The 22,624-nt window shown below is 35.8% G+C and overlaps 1 protein-coding gene across 1 annotated transcript in view; it reads right to left on the minus strand.

Moving 5' to 3' along the window:
• Nucleotides 1-19,971, minus strand: part of LOC149782812 (monocarboxylate transporter 12-like) — an 80,771-nt gene extending 60,800 nt beyond the window's left edge. Inside the window, exon 1 of the mRNA XM_089934329.1 lies at nucleotides 19,121-19,971. The gene's annotated coding sequence lies outside the window, so the exon portion shown is untranslated. The remainder of the gene's footprint in view (nucleotides 1-19,120) is intronic.
• Nucleotides 19,972-22,624: the final 2,653 nt, after the last annotated feature.

A 22,624-nucleotide genomic window follows, 5' to 3' on the forward strand; every position in this document is an offset into this window, starting at 1 on the left:
TGTAATAACGACACGAGTCCCAGTGTACCAGAGTATGCAATTGTGTGTGTATGCCATGCTCATGAAGATTATGTACCAGTCTCGCTTCTGGACATTTCCAGTAGGATAGGTCATCAAGCCTTTGTCATGCTTACAAACTAAAATATTTGCTGTATCGTAATGCGTATTGCAATGCAAGTTCGATATCAAGAATGTGCATATTGTGAAAGTCTAAACATCTCGTGACATGTATTGCTTCCTTTACTATATAACATAATGCTCATCGCGCGTACGATATTTTAGATGGTTGGTCTATAAAAAAAATGGTGATTAACTTATAACTGGCAAAGAAAACAGGCTGATGGTCAGCAGACCATACTCCATAAGAAAACACTATCTTTAGAGACTTTAAGCGCAATACAAGAGGGTTTACTTGGGAACTTCAACATTGCCTTCTTGTGAATATTTCGTGGATTGCTGTTTATGTCCACATGCTTGAGTTTGTTATCATGTGTCCTGAGGTGTGAGTGATGTTGTGTAAACCCCAAATCCTACCCCCCTTCCCTAGATTTTTGGAAATATCAGAAGTCAAAGCTGCATATACATAGGGATACATTCTTGTCTCGCCTGCAAAAACAAGTTGGAATAGCAATCGTCTCACTGACGGCGACGGTGATAGCATCAAACCAAGCTCCAATTTCACCGACATACGTTTTAAAGTTATTTCTTAACTTTAGATATTTTGATTGGTCAATTATAAATCAAACATAAATTTAAACCAATCCAACTGCATGATTTTTGACTCGTTTAAGTCCAGACTTATTTATGTTGGTGAAATCCACGCAAAGTTAATTTTGTTTGATTCAAAACATAGTTACATATTTACTCAAACAGTTACTGGGGTCCACAATAATAGACACTTTCAATTGAACTAGTCTGACAGAATATATGTACTCAAAAGGACATCTCTTTCACTCCAGAAAATCACGTGATCAAGACATGACATTTCGTCTGATCATGAAAAACAATCTTCTCTAGATAAATTGATTTGTGCACGATATTCACTATATATGAAAGATATAGTACTCGTTCACTAAATTGCCATACGCGAAATTTATCCACAACCTTGACTATATTCAATCCGATGCAAGAATTGTGGATGTGTAATTGCGTTTTTGAAACGGTCATTTAAAACACGGGGACTGGAGCAACTGCAATGGCCCATTATCGTAAATCCGCACCCTTTTTACTGCACATTCCAACACCCACCAACCCTCCATACCCCGGTACTGACTACCACCTCCAGACTGTGAACCAAAGATCATAATGCAAATCCATCACATTCATTGTGTCTTTATGGTAAGGCTGCAGATGCAATTTGAGTAGAAAATATTTGAAACTATGGATTACGTCCCTTTTATAGATGGTTGCCCAAAAGGGAACATAACAACGAAGTTTCGTGAATTTCCTCTCAACGGTTTAAGAAGGGAAATGGCAACTGAGAGTGTCACAATACCTCAAGCTGATACATGTGAGATTAGCAATACAACAAAACTAACATTATGGCTTAAAACTAACAATGCTGAAAACCAGACCAAGATTTTGTAATTCGAGTATCAGTCTTTGATTTCACTGACAGAGTTCATACAACAAATGAAGTATCTTGATACACAGAACTTTAACGCTTGAAGTAGCTTACAAAGAGAGTATAGTACGTACAAAACGGTTCAGTTGCTGTGATCTAGGTTTTCGACCGATATATCTGCAAGCAGAGCTAAAACTATTTCTTACATGCACTTCCTTATCTGTACTATGTGTATAATATAAGAAGTTCATATGTATATTTCTAGCAGATATATACATGTAACACAATTAAATGTGTGATGTGATTTGGATTTTTAACGTAGCTTTAACAATTTTTCAGTCATATCGCTACGACGTCTGCAATGTGGCAGTTTTTAGTGATGTCTAACACTGGGGCATCATGCCGCAGACATGTAGCATGATGTCCCACCCAGTCACATTATCCTGACACCGGGCCGACCAGTCCTAACACTAACCTCTTAATGCTGAGCGCCAAGCGAGGCAGCTGTTAGTATCATTTTTGTAAGTCTTTGGTATGACTCGGCCGGGGATCGAACCCACGACCTCCCGCATCCGAGGCGGACGCTCTAACCACTAGGCCACCGGAACGGTTACACAATTAAATAATGGATCTTGAGCATGAACAATATTGTCGAAAATGCACGTGCTTATGTACATAAAATGATAACAGGTGTTGAGAAAAGAAACATGCATTGCATGAAATACTTCTTAGAATGTTCAACAAGCTGTGTGAATTATAATCAAGCACATACATTAATTTTTTAAAGTTTAGCTTCAAGAAATATTTGGTCCTTTAAAACATATGCCTAATTTTGCATGCTCATTAATTTTAGTTGAAATCACCTCTTCTACTTCAAAAAGTGCTACTTCGTTTTGTTGCTATGTTTAATTTGTAAAAATACATGCAACACAAGTAACAGGAAAACTCAGAATCAATTGTTAACTTTTAAAATGAAGCTTTACTGCTCAAAAACATCCGGTGTAATTTCACATTACGTATTCCAGCCGTACAAAGGGTTTTAATTCTCTACGTCTACTTTCTATTCATATAAATCACTTTGTGGAAAAAGTCTGAAATTACTGTTCTTGTGTAGGCCTTTGATGCAAATATTTACCTTGCCAGGGACGACCCCTCACCAGCCTTCGATAAAATGTGTCAAATTGTCTGCATGGATTGTTTGGATTAAATTGTCGCTTAATTCGCATTTTTAGTTGCATTATCTACCCTCCTCAATTTTGCATCGAACTTGCTTCCGTTTCTGTGAAGAATAGCCCCGTAAGAAGATGAGGTTTTGGGGGGGGGGGGCGGTAATAATTAGCGATGGACGGGTACCCTGCTCGACCACCTGGACCCGACTGGGTTTTGCACTACCCGGAAGTACCAGTCCCGGCCGGGTTCCCAAAAAATATAAACTGAGCTCCCCCCAAACAGTATGCAACTAAAAAAGACGTTGTGTTATGGTTGACAAATATGAAGATGAGAAAATTGGGAGTGGGTAGGGAAATTGACAAAATGGTAGTAGAACAACCACACACGGTTAAAAACTGACCCGGCCAGGTATCCGGCAAATATTCCCTACCCGTTAATCCCTAGTAATAATATAAAACTTTGGTGCAAGAGAGTTGCTTATCGTCAGAGAAAGGCCTCTGTTAAGAGGTCTAACTAGCGTGATGCATTGCTATTTCAGTGTAGTTAATGCCGGCATGCAAATCGTAGTGATTCTTACATTTAAAAAAGGTAATATTCAAATGATTGAAAACTATTATGTAGCCATCTATTGTTACTACTCTGGAGCTTAAAATATGAAGCGAATCCAACACATCAGCAAACAAGTTATTTTTCTAATCTTATTTATATACAATTCAGGAATAATTATTTATTTAAAATATTTATTGGCATTACAAAGTGCAACTTGACATTTTGGACAAGAACGTTACTTGGGGAATATTGAGAACTCATTGAAAGACATTCAGGATTATAGCATCGTGGTTCTTCGGTACATTCAAGACGTAGTGCATCAGGAAAATCCGGTTATTCAAGACTTTTGATATATATTTGGAATATTCAATACTTTTGGACTTGTGATAGGACATTTAGGATTATCTGGGATTTAATTCACAATACCGTAAGAGTCTCTTAAATTTTCACTTATAAGTAGAGAAATAAATTATTTGTTGATTTTACTAAATTTGTTTGTTTCGCTTCTTTTTGTTAGATTGTTTTATAGTTCAAGACTTAGAGATGTAACAGAAATGTAGTACTCATCCGGGATCTGAATGTATATAAAACATTTCAGAGATATTAAAAATTGTCTTTCAAATTCAAATTGACTTTGTTTGGGACATTTCACTGTCCCTGGTAAATATTTTAATTTCCCACATTTGAGAAATCTTTAGTGAAACCAGCGAGCATTCACAACGTTAGAGTCTGTGCCCAAAAATGACGAGTTGCTTGAGTTTGCCAGACATTAAAATCTTTCTTAAGAGAAACAAGCTTTAACAAGGCAAAAGATAAAATATCGGTTCCGATTTTGGTAAGAAGGAGAGTATGGCTGATAATGCTTTGATTTTGGTAGATACGTATGTCTCTGGTTTTGATAGGACATTAAAGGAATTGTATTTTTTTTTTAAAAATCAGATCGAATTGAAATTAACAATAGATTCAACTTCAGAAAGAAATGATGGAAATGCAAACTGAGAGAGAGAGAGAGAGAGAGAGAGAGAGAGAGAGCAAGCTCGCTATTGATCAAGACCAAGGATTAACATAATTGGAACTGCCAGGCGGAGAACGATCCCCCACTTTACGTGAGGTTGTGATGTTATCATAAATATTAGGTTTGTACCCCTGTTACGAGCCTATGCTCTTAAATTAAGTAAAAGAAAATAGTGAAAAGTAACAAGCTTAAGTTTGCAAAATTCAGCAAATAATATATTTCCCTGAAATACAATGTGAAATTGATAAAAAGAACTTATTACCAAACCAATCTACAATTACAGACACAAGTCCTAAGAATTTAAAGTTCTCAATAAACTTAAGTATAAATCCAAATTCAGTCTAATGCTGAAATGTTGATGTGTCTGATATGAGATGCATAATGCTGATGTGCCAACAGTCTCTGGCCAAGAATATTATTTTTATGAGCACCCGGTACGTCTAGAGAAAGAAAAGAACCCAATGAGTTATAACATTTGAAGAAATAAATTCCAGCCGAAATGAACACTGAACACAACGATAATACAAACTGATTGTGCTAGATCCTAAGTACGAATGAGTATTCCTTCCAGTACAAGATTATATAGTCTTTCACTTTACCTAAGGTCACAGTTAACATGTTCTTTAAAAATAATAATAAAACATAAAAATATTTTAGCTTTGTATAAGATGTTTATAAAAGTTTTTTTTAAAAATCAATAAATCTGGTCAAGTAGAAAATAAACTTGCTTTTGGACAATGTTAAGTCCAACAAATAATGTTACATTACAATAGCATATAATGAAAGAAATACAACTAATAGAAAAATAGCTTAACAAATGCAGATTAAATATACATAGCATCCCTTTTAAAGAAAAAGAGGTAGAGAACTACTTTCTATACTTTGAGAAAGTTGCTTCAGATTTGAAATGTCCAAGACAGTATTTGACTTTGTTATTGCAATGTGTACTTAATGGCAGAGCCCGTTCTATTTACACTTAACTGTCGGTACAGCAGGGTGCTTGTCTTGATGTGGTTAAGGAATATATCTTGAAAGGTAATGAATTGGTGCTTGAGGCAAATCAACAAGTGTTTAGTAATTATAGAAAAGAATGTGGACAAACATATATCTAATTGCAAAGAAAAGAGCACAGGTATGTGATAGGTGTTGCTCAACCAAGAAGGATGATTACGACAATCCCAGACAGTTCATATTAACTGAATACTTAAACCAAGAAGAGTGATCAAATTGAGATAAACCCAGACAGTTCATATTCATATTAACCGAATACTTCAACCAGGCAGAGTGATCAAATTGAGATAAACCCAGACATTCATATTAACTGAATACTTCAACCAAGAAGAGTGATCAAATTGAGATAAACCCAGCCAGTTCATATTAACTGAACACTTCAACCAAGAAGAGTGATCAAACTGAGATAAACCCAGACAGCTTATATTAAATTAATACTTTACAAATTTCATTCATTGTGACAACAAGACCTATCTTGATGAGCAAAAGGTAAAAGCGTTGGAGATGCTGCTCGCACAACCGATGAATATTCCTTGACTCAAGTTTAATTTGTAAAGAAGGTTTCCTCACAGCAGTTTTGCTGGTAAATTTTTACTTCAGTCAAAATTTCAATCAAGCATAACTTTAAGAAATCAAAGTGCTGATAAAATAGATCAAACTATTCCTTATTTCTTCCTAAGAATATTTCTTCAAAAAATAAGGGCACATAATTTATGTTTGCTACAGGTTGAAAAGTAAGCAACACACTAAATTCAAAGATATTCAAAATGCTTTTACTTCAAATAAGTTAATATAACGATCTTGCATTGAAAGCAATACATTGGTTAGACTAAGCAAACCCCAATCGGATGCTATAGTGGAGAAGTATGAACAATTCATGTCGAAAGGTTCTATATAACTTATTAGTGATTCTACCAAGCCAATCATTATTAAAGTATCAAGGGACATATAAGGTTATCAGAGTCTTTTGTTATGAGGTACTCTGACTTTGTGTGAGAAGTCTTCTAGTTTTATTCTGGGAGTAGAGCGCGGCTTTGTTAATGTTCCTCTCCATTGCGTAAGTTTGGATCTAGTATAGTCTCAGGACCCATGACTTGCGGAGCATTTACTTCTTCAGCTACTGAGAGTATTCATTTATTACTAGGCTGTGGCATAATTGGGCATAAAGTTGTGGTTAATCCACTTTTAAATGACAAGCCTTAATTGGATTTAAAATGTTGATCCCACCGAGAGTTATAATTTGATTGTTTAGTTACCAGAGCTATGGAAGAAAGAACTCTTGAGAATGATATTGATGAGAACATCATTCTTCTAACTGACACACTTATTGGTCATTATTTTGATGAGGTCATTTTTCCTCTTGATATTGATTAACCAAGAGGTATGGATCATAATGATCCTATTGTACTGCTCATTCTCTCTAATCAGTGTGACAAAAGATAATCACTCGTCGAACAGGAACATGATTCTGAGATCTTCTTTTGGTTTCTGAGGGTTATTAGCCAAGTTCCATATTGTGGGGGGGGGGTTGTTGTTGTTGTTGTTGTTGTGGAAAATGGGGTCCCTTACGAGAAATAGATTCCATCCTGAGGTACACGGTTGCGACGAGTGGTCAGTGAGCAGTCAAATTGTCCTTTCGAGGTTAGATCAACAGAAAATATTTAGTTAAGTCAAAGAAACTCCATAGACCATTCATTTAGGCGTCAATAAGACTTATCAAAAGATCTTTAATAATTTGTATTGTCTCACTGAATGATTCACTGGGCAATATCTTCCTTGAATGTATTTATATGACCGATGTATTGCTTTCAACAAAGGACCGTTAGCTTGACCTCTTTGAAATAAGAGCCTTGCGAATAGCACTACCTTTACTCTGTTGCTTATTTTTCAACCTGTATCAGAACTTTGATTTGTCAAATTTGTGCCCATTCAGATTTTGGAAATAATAGCATGAGACTGATATAATGTTTATTAAAAGACTACTGAGAGGAAAACCTATTGACAAATGACACTTCAAGAGTCAATAAATAATCGTTGGCATTTTTCAAAGTTTCGACCTGTTGCTCATCAAGATAGGATTTGATATAACTATGAATGGAATTCATAAATTCATAGTTCATAACCTTTCAAGATAAATTTCTTAACCACTTAATTATCAGCACTCTGTTGTACTGACAGTGAAAAATAAACATCACGAACTCTGCCAATATAAGTACAGTTTCTCCTGGCATTTCAAATTTTCAGCAATTTTATCAAAGGGAAGAATGTATGTACCTACTTCTTTTTCTCTAGAACGGGGTACTGACTTAATGGTTCTTGTAACATCAAAACCTGAACGTGTGCGTAAAGGGGTCAGTAGGTGCTCCGCCTGCCTGATCAAATTTTTAAATATATATCGCATTTTCCTTTCTTCTTTCTTTCTGCACTTCCCTATCTTCTCTATTGATATGAATTTTGCGTCTGCCTCTCTTCCTTTTCTCTTTGAATTTGTAATTCTCTCTCTTCTTACTGCACTTGAGAAAGAGAGAGAGAGAGAGAAATACATACAGACAGAGATCGTGCTGATATTAATGTTAGTCAAACCCACACGCTTAGACGATGTTGTGTTGAGGTCCACATCAATTTCAAACAAGATCTAATGATGCGGCAAGCTCTACCTAGTTGATGAAACGTCTTGTTCAGGGTCAGTATTTTTTTTTTATTCCAACTCTCTGCATCTCCCAAAAACATTATAACACGATACGAAATATTAACGTTTCATTAATGTGAACTGTTAACTCAACAACATAGATCATTTATTGTGCAAATGACTAGTAATTCCTGCTTTATTAAATACGCATACATGACAGTATAATACAAGTGATACGGTACGATGCAATCTTTTTTGCCCAGTCATGCATATCAGCATGTCATGTGAATGTAAACTGGTCGTTATTGCGGGTTTAACGTCATTTATTTTCAACAAAAGTTTCCCAATCACATTCGCGTTTGCGATAGTAACCTTCTACCACGCGAATCCAGCTTACCAAAAGACAAAAATCTTCTTTTTCTATCGCATATAGACAAAACAAAAACATTCAACTTTAAATATTGATTAGTTGTATTGGATAAGCTTTCTACTACATGTTGCACACATTAGTTTTACAAATTCTTCCAAATCTGAGTCAGTTTGTTACCTTTATGGAGTTTGGTAATTTAAGTATCAACACACGAGTGTTGAACTCATATACGAGTTAACGTGGCACTGACTTTTTCTGTAACTCCGTTAGTAACGGATGTGGTATTAGCAAATTAGTAACATAACATGCTGAATTACTAATTTATAATTTATTTTTCTCTTCTAGTGTCGTTTCAACCAAAATTTCAACTAAATGCCTAAATTCAAAAAGTTCAAAGCAAAGGAAGACAACTACGACTCTTGTATTGCCTATACTAAGTGTACAGCATCTACGCCATGCAGTGTTTGTAATCTGTGAAAAAGACGGAATCAGTCGAGAAAAGGTAACTAAGTGGCTAAAGCTTCCTCCTCCTTTACGGGAGGTCGCCGTTCGAACCCAGGCCGAGTTGTACCAAAGACTTATAAAAATGGTACTAGCAGTTGCTTCCCTTGGCGCTCAGCATTATGAGGTTAGTGTTACGACTGCCCCTCCTGGTGTCTAGAAAATGTGATGCTGTACGTATGCGGCATTCCCAGTGCTAGACATCACTATACGCTGCCACACTGTAGACATCTTAGCTATATGACTAAAATTGTTAAAGCTACGTTAAATATCCACACACACACACACACACAGAGACAAACTTTGGATATGGTAGGTCCGGTGGGCGTAGCACAGATGACCACCAGACCCAATTAAAACGATCATCACAGTATATGAGCTTCGCTGGATTCGCCAATGAAATATTTAGGTAAGATGATTTAAATAATTATCTTCTTAACCATATGTAGGGATCATAGGTCATGTGACCCTAGGTTGTGTTGCTATGTCATTAGGAGAACGGAGTATCGTTTGCATGGGGAATCCAGCCATCATTCCCGACAGGGTTATCCGAGGTACATGTCGGATGCTCAGCATTTCCTCATCCTATTACCTATTCTTTTAACGTTAATGAGATTGGGGAAAGTATTTAAAATAAAAAGCAAAGTTTTAAGTAAACCATGTTTTCCCGAGAATACTTACCCAATTACATTATTTAAAAACCCTCCCAACCACCCCGCCATGTGAGCATCTTCGTTAGTATACCGCTCAGCTAAAGAAAAAAATTCAAAAACTAGCGACTCCTGGCAGTGGCAAGGGGAGGTAAGAGGCAGGAGTTATTGTCATTTGTCTATTTGACATAGCAATAGTAATTTTAATTCCGAAGGATTAGTAATAACAATATTGTCAAGGTGACCACTGGAAGCCATATGAGATATCAAATCGGCACCATTTTTATTTTGGACAATCAAAACACCAGACAATGTCTTCTGGTGAAAGGCATGTGGCAATATTATATTTTGTTAAAAACAAATAGGGATTACGCTATTTTTAAAATATTTTTTGTTTTACATCGTAAGAAGTGTTTTAGTGAAAACCAGATGTTGGTATGATCATCCATTCAGGAGAAGCAGAAACAGCAAAATTTGTAATATGTCCATTGTGGCGGTCATGTTTGATGTCCGCGTGGCAAAATTTTAATTAAGAACCAACAGGGAGAAATGCATTAGTAGTAGCTGAAAATGTCAATTTTATACAAACTATAGCTCGTAATAGCTAATGTAAAAAAAAGATATTATCTGGGCTATGACATAGCAATAGCAATTACTGTATGTCAAACAGGACCAGATGCAAAGAGCGTTAAATTGTTCACACACGTGGGGCGTTGTTTACACTGCATGATATATTCCAGAGGCGTAGCTATGATATTTTGCGCCCGGGGACGAACTATAAAATTGGCGCCCCAGCCCCCTCCCCTTTTAATCACATTTTTGAATATTACCCTTGTTTACTTATTATAATGTAACGTTGTAAGCCTCATTTTGGCGCCCCTGTACCTTGGCGCCCGGGGACATATGTACCCCCTGCCCCCCCCCCCCCGCTACGCCTCTGTATATTCCTGTACAATTTTAAGTTTGTTCGTAATAATCACGCATAGATAACAAAAAATACTTTAAATAAACTAAATATCATAAACATTGCTGAACTTATACGTACATAGTACATATTAATTTTGCTTTTAACGCAGTGTGTCGTTGTTCTTTTTTTGGTGCTTCCGCTAGTTTGTGAGAAAGCTCTTTCTGCGAGGCAAAAGTGTGGCTCGCAAGAAATTCTAAATAATGTGAAATGTACGAGGTGATACTCTAAGATACATGAGCTGTTCCACGCAACAGAAGGTCTTTTCTTCAGCTCTGTCGAATTTTACGATCATCACTAATAGGGATTTATAAACTGCAAGTGTAGCGTAACATGGTCGGTGAAGGCAATAATTATATGTATACCTACGTAAATCATCGTGTTTTCTTCACTGGCTTTTATGGTGTCGTTTAGATAACGTGTCGGAATATTTTTGAAATTTACTTTTAGAACTGTTACGACTATGTGGTCTTAAACTAAATACTAAAAAAGCAAAAAACAACACATTTTTTTTTAATTTAACAAATAAGTTCTTTCCCTAGAATACAGAGGGAAAATTTATAAAGAACTTACAGTATTGTCAATTAAATACCAAATAGTAACAAAATTTCTAGTACAAGTCCAAATGTAAAAAGCTCCAAATGAATTCCAGTGGTATTCCAAATAAGTTCTAATACTGAACGTGTTGATTGGCTGTAGTCTCGAACGTGATAATGTGTCACTGGCCTGAATTGTGATAATGTGATTAAGGTTTTTTGATGTATCACAATAATATAATCAAAAATGTCCTTGTCTGGATACACTGTAATTCCAAATTAATGTTTCTGTCCAATAATATTATTGATGAGTACTTTGTATTTCCAGTAAATGATATTTTGAATAAATAATTCCACCCAAATGAAAATATGAACAAAACAATAAAAGTGACTCTGCCTCAAGATATTAAGGCAAGAATTAGTAATTTCTCAAGTAAACAGCATTATATAAAAAGCCAAGACACCAAAATAAAACCAGGATGAGGGTCCACTGTTTATTTCTAGAACATTTTAAGTTTTCAAAAGGATATGGTCTATTACCAAAATAAAGAAAATAGCAAACATCAGGTACATCAGATTTTCCACAGGGGAATACCACTGTCTTAGACTCCGAGTAAGATAAACATGTTTACCCTCATTAATAATGATCATAATATTTAATTTATACTCAACATATTAGCTATTCATTATGTTGTTTACAAAACAAATGTCCTTAGTCAGGTAAACAGAGAACTTGATTTTGGACAAAGGTAAATTATAAAATACAATTATACTTAACGTATAAGCATGGAGAAAAAAATCCAACAAATCACCTTCAATATACATAACATAAATACTTTTGTCTCTTGACCTACTGACTCAAGAATGGTGTTTGGAAAATGGTTCCAAAAGTAAAATGTGGGTACTTTCCTTACTGAAAATTGGGCTACTTAGATGACATTTTACTTGCTCAACAATGATTTCCACTTATCAAGGCAAGTGAGCTTGGAAATCGTAGTCGACTAGTTATATCAAGTAACTTCGCAATTACCTGTGTTGTGATAATGTGGTCATTTCCGTTGAAAGAAACTCGAAAACTATCACAAAAACACATATCTTGGACAGATGATTATGTACCCCCACTCAGATCAAAGCCAGGAATCGAATCCAAATGCATAAAGGTGTTAAGTGAGTGTCATCACGATACTATGCATGCCAACAAATGCGTTCATATGAACGAATATCATTGGCTCATGTCATTTCAAAATGAATGGAATTTGGCTAAGTACGAAACGGTAACATTAGACCCAAGGGTTAGTATTAGTTGTGCACGTGCGCGGTATGACCAGTACACCGGTATTTCCAGTGGTACGTATCACGGTACTTTTCAACTGCCCCTGTACTTCGGTAGGTTCCGTCAGTACCGAATATATAGAAAATCCCCAGCAATTTTGTTACGTATTTAATGATACTAAAATCATGTCATCACTTTTTTATGACAAAATGAATCCAGATATATTTTTTAATCTTCTTTTCACAAAATAGTTGTATTTTGTCACACATTAATTTCCAATATTACAAAAATAGTTATATTTATGAACTTTTCATAACAAATTTAGCATTAGTCAGATTAATCAGACTCTCAAATCGTTGTTGATACTGATGGATTTGTTGTCAGGCAATATCAGCACAGATTTGGGAGTCTGATTTATCGGACTAATTTGACACGTGTCAAAATATGCCAAAATGGCGGCCGAATAAGATTTTGCAGAACATATTTAGACCAAATCTAACATCTGGAAAAAATTAGAATTAAAAAAATAATAAAATGTAATTTTGTTTCATTATGTACTAGTGTATGATCGTGTGTTCAGTACACGTGTCTCTTTGTAAGAGTGGGATTAAGCCCAAGATTTTCAGGACAGTGGCACCCCAATTACATTTTCCCTACTAATGATATCAATATTGTAGCTAACATATTGTATGCTTCAGTGGCAACACTTCCTATTACTACCACAGTACAAGATTATTCGTGCTACCCAACCCGAATTAGTTGTGTATCAAAATTTGTCTTTAAGGCGTAGTGTGTGTGTGTGTATATATATATATATATATATATATATATATATATATATATATATATATATATATATATATATATATATATATATATATATATATATATATGTGTGTGTGTGTGTGTGTGTGTGTGTGTGTGTGTGTATTAAATGGCAGGGGTCGTTTGCATATATCTATCATACGGGCCAGAGCTAATCACACGTTTACATTTATCATTTTTTGTATGGTCAATGAATATAATGTAAATGGTGGAAGGGGCTTAAAAATTTGTAACTTAAGATCGAGCGACCATATCCCTGGGTTTATTTTCTCTATGTTCTAGTTTTTGATTACATTTACCAGTTCTCAGACAAGTGAGGTACACCACTCGTAACGGACTTCACAGATTTACACAGAAATGGCTAGATTGTAAAATAATGCCTCCGCATTCTTCAAAAGCATGTCAAGCGATCCGTTTCCCATTTTGTATTAAATTTTGTACATTTGGCTACTACTGTTACAAAATACTTACAAAGTACGTAAACTTCTTAAAACACATGGTCAACAACTTTTAAAATATAATAATAATAATAATGAGGACTTTGTATAGCGCCTAATCTTTAGAAGCTCTAAGCGTTTTACAACATTAGACAACACATATAAGATAAAAAAAAAGCATAATGATATGATTACAAAAACAAACACCATGCAATTAGAAAACATTAAAAAATATATATATATAAATCATGCTGAGAATATTTAAGGTAGGAAACATTATTAAGTCTTTAAGTTTGTATCATTAAATATTAACTGAATTCCCTCAAGAATCTCTTGGGTAGTACATCATCATAAAGTTTCTTCACTGAGTTAACATCCAATGATCAAATACTTCTGTCTCACACGATGGTTTTGACCAGACATTTATAATATTTACCCGCTAGCAATATAATTTTTCGAATTACTTCTATTATATTTTCAAACAAGGGTCATCATTATGACAAGCTGATGGAGCAGTACCAAGGTCAGATAGAATGGTTGTTCTTGGTAAATTTAGATTTTGATACCATTCACAGAATTTTATCATCTTAACCGTATATAGTTTATCTTGTTGTACTTCATGTTTAGATTTATTTGGAAGAGTTTATGTTCTTAAAGTTGGTCTACAATTCTATATATTTACATTTCTGGAACTTCATTTGACATTATAGTGAAATAATTGCGCCGAGGTGCCGTTAAGGGCTATCGGTAATACTAATAGGCTTCATAGGGTGGGTGGGTGTAGAATAGCCAAATATAACGTAAATACGTAAAATGTGAAGAATTATATATTATTAACTTTTTTAAAACACATGTTCAGGGACAGTATGTGTTGCGGAAAACGTCTTTAAATGAGCTAAAATAGGAAGTGTCATCCTGCATTCTCCGCGCAATAGATCACGGCACTGAGACATTATAGAGTTATTGCATTTTAATTAACGTGTTGCATAAAATCTAATCAAGATGCAACGAGAGTTACATTGTTTATACACACTGGGCCTTGCATACAACGCATATGGCAAAGTGCACGATGTCATGCGACCAGGACTGCCATATTGGTCTTCTTCAAGTCAACCCAGTCCTATCACACGCATTCCTGTAACCAAATGACTATCAAACTCTTCATATTGAAAGTACAGTTGTAGCCTATACTCTTAATAACGAAAGACAAACTTACTAAATTCGTGAGTGAAAGGGTACGAGATCGTGTTAGTTTCAACATTCCCTTAATAACAATAAATTACTCTTTTGATATTCCATAAAAATTTACATAAACAAATCAACGGGTCAAAATGGAATTCACCCCAAGACTGAAAATGTCAGTTTTATTAATCTCAGATTCGTTTTAAGAAATAATTAACTGTAGCATAACTTCCTGTACATTCCCGAACTCAACGAAATTACCAAAAGTATTCTCAATCTATAAAGGAAATGAAAAGAATGACCCATCCAACTATCGACCCATATCTGCTCCATCTGTACTTTCAAACATTATTGAAAACCATGTCAGCAAGCACATTTTCAGATATCTTAACAAGTACCAAATCGATTTGGTTGACCTTTCGGAGCTCATTAAAAAACCTTTCAGCCTATAAGATTTCCTATAACTCGGTTTTATTGTTCACATCTTATGTCACTAACGGAAACCAGCTTATTTGCACGGGTCAGTATACTTCCGGAGCAAGTCATATCTTAAGCGGTGTTCCTCAAGGATCTATATAAGGGCCGTTTCTTTTCTACTGTTTATCATGGACTTAGCCTTGTATCAAGCGTACTCTAACAAATATATTTTCGCTGACGATTCTACGTTGCATTCATCTGGTAAATGTATTGACTCCATTAAAAATAAACTTCATATCGACCTCAACAATGTAACAGTTTGATGTCAACACAACAAAATGCATATTAATTTCTCTAAAACGAAATGTATGACAATCGGAACATGGCAGCGCATATCTACAAGCATGGATTTACTTCTGACTTAAAATAGCTTAGACGTATTTATTGTCAAAAATCAAGACCTTCTGGGTATCTATATCGATCATCATATCATCTTTAATGCACCTATCGATCATCTGGTAGTCAAAAAGGATAACTCTGTTAAAATTGCTGTCGAGATTTCTACCTTTTCTACCTCCCCAGTCACTTGAACTCTATTCTTCGGAATATATACTACCACTGATAGACTACGGATGTACTATATGGGGAAACACATTCAATTATATTCTATACAGAATTGATAAGCTCCAGAAAAGGGCAGTCCGAATAACACTGAAACTTCCTAATATGACTCCCTCGAATGTTGTTTTCACGTCTGCAATGGTTACCCATACAAAAACGTATTCTTTATTTTAAAGGAATCATGATGTATAAGTCTTTGAACGATCTTTCTCTAGATTATATCTCTAACATAATTGAACTAAGATCATCCCATACTGAGCGTAATCTCCGATCGACGACTAACAATGATCTCCAGATTCCGTGGCAGAAAACCAACCATTGCAAAAGCTCGTTCACTGTCTCAGCACCTAGTGTATGGAATTCCTTACCCTTGAAGATACGTAATTAAAATTCCCTTGCTTCGTTTAAAATACCATTAAAGAAATTCTTTCTTGACCAGCTGAAATGACATATTAAAGCCTCCGAATATAATACTTTATCATTATGTCAATTAATAATATGCCCAAGTCTTATTCGATGTATGTATATGCGACTTAGGTTATGCTAAAATATATGTACCTGTGTATATAATATTGTTCATATATGTATCTGTTTTCCAATATAGTCACACATATTCATTCAATTTAAATATGTGTGAATGTGTGTGCAACGATACCTGAGGACGTGTATGATCTTTTACTTGTTTCATTTATTCTTTTTTTTTTTTTTTACTGGCAGATGGGTTAACCATGACCAAATGTGTTATCCTCGTTAACTATTATTATTATTATTATTATTATTAAGTCAATTCCAAAACATTCCTGAAAAACATACTATAAAGCTACTTATTTGCTTCTTTACATTTAATTCTTTTCCTGTCTACCTTCACGTGACCGCTCCGGTGGCCTAAGTGGTTTGAGCGTCCGCCTCGGATGCGGAAGATAGCGTGTTCCAGCCCCGGCCGAGTCATACCAAAGCCTTTTTTAAATAAAAAAATGGTACTAACAGGTGTCTCGCTTGGCGCTTAGCATTAAGATGTTAGTGTTAGGACTGGTCGGCAGGCCCGGCCCTAGGGCAAGGCGAACGAGGCTCCTCGCTAACTCGCAATGCAATTTTTTTTTTCTTGGGGCCCCGAGCTCATCGCTTGCTGCCTTGGGCCCCGCACATCCTAAGGCTGGGGCTGCTGGTCGACCTGGTGTCAGGATAAAGCGACAGGGTGACATGATGCTACATGTCTGCGGCATGATGTTCCAGTTCTAGACATCACTATAAACAGCCACACCACAGACATCGTAGCGATATGACTGAACAATTGTTAAAGCTTCGTTACAAATCCAAATCACACACACACACACACACACACACACACACAAACTCTCTGCCTTCACTGCTGGTAGTTCTGTAAATATTAGTCCGCCAAAGTTTATATCTTGGGGTATTATCAGTCCTTCGTTATTAATACCCGTCAATAGATAATGAAATGTTTTGAGATGATAATTAACCTAAATAAACCTTAAGTTGTAGGCTGATATGCATCAATGAAATACAGACATAATTTGCTTGTAAGTGGAAGAGTGCACGTGGTAAATATTTCCGCTAGTGTGTGAACAGGCGCGTCCCGTAGCGCAAGAGTGTGGTTCAAAATATGAAAAAGACGAATTTTAACAAAATTACGAATTTGATGAAGTGAGATTTAGGGATAGTTGCATACTTTTGAAGAGGATATATCGTACAGTTCTGTTGGATGTTACGCTTCTCACTAATCGTTACTGTTGAAGTATAGCCCAAAAAGTTGCGTTCAACATGACATGTATACATGTATATACCCATGTCGTGTTCCGCAGTGGTTTCTACGGTGTATCGAATAGGCCACGTGTAGTGAAAGGGATGTTCGCCTTTTTAAACAATTAGTTACATACATATTAGCAGTGATTTAGGGAAATTTGTTCGTATTTGTGATAGTTATTGATATTGTTTTGTGAGAGACATGTGAACATTGTGTAAATTAATTTGTATCGTTGTACGGTGTAATTATTGACGAAGACACGGGATGATGTGTTATTGTTGTTGTGGGGTTTAGCGCCCTTTTTCAGCACACGATAGGCTATACAAGGCGGCCAGTATTAATGGTGGAGGAAGAACCCGGGAAAACCCCGGAAAGAACCACCGACCCACGAAAAGCTACTGGCAAGCTTTCTCACATACCCACATTGGCCGAATCCGAGACTCGAACCCACGCAGCCAGAGGTGAGATGGCAGTGATCTGTAACGGAGAGCACTTTAGACCACTCGGCCACTCGGGGCCCCGGATGATGTGTTGCTTTAGAAATCAGGCTAAAAGGGTATGGTTCAGTGTAGCTGGTGGTCTTTAAAAGGGGGAAATATTTGACCAGAGTCATGCATTGGTTAGATATTTAAACTTGATACCTTAATTAATAAAGTATAGAAAACTAACTTACCAATTGTGGTGAAATAGATAGATTGATATACAGAAAGATGTGAGCAGAGAATATGAAAATATTCCATATTTTTGGGGATCATCATAAATGTATGTGACTAAATATTGCATAATTATTATTACCAAAATACATGTACAGTTGTGTCATTGTATTCATCATAAAATGCTGCTTACGGCCAGTACAGGTCTCACCTTTTTTAGGCACTGATCTCATAGGTGTTCAGGGCTGTCAATATTTCATTTTGTTAGCAAACGGTAGGTGTAAACAAACAGCTTATGTTCAGTTTTTCCAAGTTCCATACAAAATCCTCTTCTTGCCACTAAATGGATTATTCATGTCAGTGACATCTATTTTTCACTACATACAGACTACATATTGCTGTGCACTGCATTAAAGTTTGTGGACAGAAATATATCGAATATCTTTTAATGTAAGTTATTCTTACAACCACTCACTGCTAACTGGTGTTCGATACTTAACTGAAAGAAATAGGAATCACTATTACCATAATTCCTTTACACTCGGAGAACCATCTTCCTACCCACCTGTACTGAATTGTACATTACCAATATCCATTAAACACTAATACATACACAGTACATACATACTAATTATAAAAACAAATGCTCAACAGTATACAAATAGGTGAGGGGAATTAATAAAGTATAAAATGTTTCAGAAAAAGTACAAACAAAGCACTATCAAAGGCGTAGTTTTGCTTCAGAAAAAAAAGTAAACACATATCTTCGGATGATTCATTCCTAGCTGGGTTCCACTGAAGTACGTGCAAAGCGAAGTCAGCCGTGATGGATAATGGTTTAGAGTTTGACAAGCCGAGTATATATATTTGATTTGTGTACATGACTATGATAAATACCTTGCTTATGTAAATCTGTACAGCTCGTCACACACATATAAGAAATTAGTACACGTATGTTAACAAGTATATATAAAGAATGGTAACTTACCTATGTATAATCCATCCATTCAAGTTATGTCTAAAGTCGAATAAACAGTATTCCAGATTTATTCACAATCCACTTAGCGCGGTTTTATACCAAGATTGATGTTAGTCCTTGTGCAAACTTACACATACTACTCTCGCTTTCCTAGATAATTACATATCGGCAAATTTGTTTAAGTTGTCGTTTTGAACGGGCTGTCAAATCGCTCATTTAAAAGTATATGGATCGCACAGGTAACGTGCATGACAGTTGCCTCAAACTTATCAATGATTTACCTGGACCGACTCGGTTAAAGCACACCGTATATAGAAATCACCAGGACCGCCGTCCTTGTAAGCCTGTTTTAAATTCACACTTTGAGTCACTCCCAAAACAACACAACACAAGAATGTTTTATACAGGTGTAACTCTAATATTAGCCCGCTCTTGCCAGATTTTTATCGCTGAATACAAACATTAAGAGAGGTCATTTCCACGTGTAACCATTTGCCTACCCGGGAGATCAATCAAGATTAAAGGGCGTACTTAATGAAACCGACACCACCGTGAACGTAATAATCTGTTCCAGAAGCAATCACACGGCATTCCGTACAGAGATATAATTCTCCTCGTGACTCAATTTTGTGTTTGTGCATTTTTGCGACTTCTGTACATTATATAGTACATTTGATACAGCTCAAACGGTCTCCACTTGATTCGATACTGAAGTGCATTACTATATTGAAGCGTAGACATTATGTTGCTTATTGTACACAGATATGCGCATGCAGTTAAGAAACCTTAGCCTCATTTCCACAACTGGCTGAACACACAATTGCACCAATTGTCAAAAGTTGGAGGTTCTGCTCCTTCAGAAGGTCTGTAAAGTCAACGGATTTATGCACTGGTCCGTTGCCATGGAGTAGATGGATATATTGGGTACCGGTGAGGGTGTTTGGGAGGGCGGGGCTTCTTTTGTACACACACTCTTTCGGGGAGAAGGAGGAGGACGCGCTGAAAGCCAAGTTAAACAAAGTTTTACTCGCAAACACAATCACCTCGCCAACGGAAGTACGTTTGGAGTTGGCAACATGGGATTTCAGAGCCTTGACGAGAAATATGACAGTTGCCCCAGGTTACACTGGATAGAATTGAAACATGCAACCAACTGGTTGTGCTAACGATTGTGGAGGAAGCAAACATTACTGCAAAATACTCTTCTCAACGTGTAGTATTTATATCAAGTGTCATGACGATACAAATGTAATTGCTCGATGTTTTGATGGTTCGTTTGGCCGAGTTCTGTTTTCCAAACAACCGTTCCATTGTTTTAAAGGTTCGCAAGTTCGAAGAATATAGGGGTCAATAGCAAGAAGGTTCACTAATCCGAGGGTTCATACTTTTGAAAGAAAAGGTTGAAAAGTTAACAAGTACTAAGGTTTTAACAAGGAGTTCATTGGTCCGAAGGTTTGTTAGTCCGAAAATATTTTAAAGATTGTTCACGAGTATGAAGGTTCTTTGGTCTGGAGATATTTGAAAATGGGTTTATTGGTTCGAGCATTCCACATTTTCATTCTTTCATTCCATTTGAATCATCATGCTAACTCATTACGTTAGCTATTACCGTGTTAATTTGACAATAAAAAGAAAAATACTGGCAAATAAATGGACTGGCGTAATTAATATATTTGCAAAGTAGGTAAACAGTGAAACCTGTATTAGATGACATGTCCGTGTAAAGGACATCAGCTTTTGAGGAGAACATTTATAGATCCCCTCTCTTGTGTTTCTCACAGTTTTAACCTCAATAGAAATGACATCTGTCCTAAACGGACAAATTATAGTCCCTTTAGTGTCCATTTCATGCACGTTTCAATTGTAAATTGGTATGGAAGCAAGAAAGGTGTTTTTAAAATACTTATGTTTGGCAGGTTTTCTTAAAGATGTATTGTAATCATCGTTTCAAATAAAACATATTATTTTTTATAATGCGATATTGAAATGCATCGGGATGAGAAAATTGATATCTGCCACGTTTACAATATTGCAACATTTACCATATCGCCACATTAGGAAACATATCGGTACATATGACTCTTGTGTTTCCATATTCAGACATAATTCATTTTAAATTCCCCTCCCCCCCATTCCTCTTTCTCTAGGTCTTTAAGGTTGAAAAGTTCTTAAAATATCGTCCAACTTCCTAACTCCATTCCCGTCCTTGATTCTTGTACTGTGTTTCTCGCGACTTAAATGTCTTTGTTTACGACCATGACGTCATCAGCTGGGTCACTAGCATTTATTGACATTGACATCAAAAGTGAAAATTAAAAATGTATTACAGGAAATGAGATTTAAATACATACGACAATTCAAATTGAAGGAAACACAAATGTAAATGTCCTATTTATGTAGTATGTGCCCTTCGTGGTCATCACACCAAGTATTTTGGATATGACTTCAAATGAGTGCAACATAAATTATTCGTTTTATATATTAAAACTTTTACCAGAAAATGAGTTGAGAAAAATGGAAAACTCGCTTTGAAACAACCCCTATAAATAAACATAAGAGAACATACACGGGTGTTTCATAATAAAGTAAAATTCATCTATTCAAACCATATATGTCATTGATGTTTCCGAAGAGTAATCTCAGCGTTACAACTACAATGATTCAATCTAATGTACATCATTTGGACTAGACAATTGTTAGTGAAGTTTTAAAAACTAAACAAATTAAATTACTTGTTTTAGTGGTAGTTGATTAGCGATGTATATCTATTTGTAATTACAACAATGTAATCTTAGTTCTCCTATCAGTAAGAATTAACTGACAAAGTATATTTCTGCTGTGATCATTTGAAGTACCCTAGCCAAAATACATGGTGTAAGGACAACAAAGGACACATAAGTTGAATAATGCTATGTTATCTTGGCCTTCAAGTTTATGGCCCCAGGGTGGATTTTGGCTTTCTTTACCTTTTTCTTAATAAGAAATCCACGTCATATTTTTGAGACGGTTATTGTTTTGGTTGTGCGCTTAAAGCCATTTTTTTTTTGTGTGCACACGATAGGTTATGCACGTCGGCCAGTATAATTGGTGGAAAAAGAATCTGGTATAACCCCAGGATCAACAACCAGGGGAAGCTGCCGAAAAAGTTTTCTCTCATTCACTTAGGCCGAGCCCTAGACTCGGACCCACTCGGACAGATGCAAGATGGCACTGATCGGTGAAGGCATGCGCTTTAGACCACTCAGCCACCGAAGCCCTTGTCTGAGACGGCAAAAAGAATATAAACCATTGATTAGAATAATATTTATTTTGTTATATCAAGATAGTTATTATTTTAAATAAAAATCCGATGGAAAGTTATACAGTAACTTATTTCTTCAATGGAATAGTTTTAAATTAAGGAAAACATATTTTTAGATAGCTTGAAAATATATTAAAATGTTTTTATTTTGATAATTTTACCGAAATAGCTTGAGAACTGATTATTAAATGGACGATAGTTTTTGTTTTCAG

Source organism: Sinohyriopsis cumingii, chromosome 15 (genome assembly GCF_028554795.1).
Source record: "Sinohyriopsis cumingii isolate HCF-2022 chromosome 15, ASM2855479v2, whole genome shotgun sequence".
Taxonomy (NCBI): Eukaryota; Metazoa; Mollusca; class Bivalvia; order Unionida; family Unionidae; genus Sinohyriopsis; species Sinohyriopsis cumingii.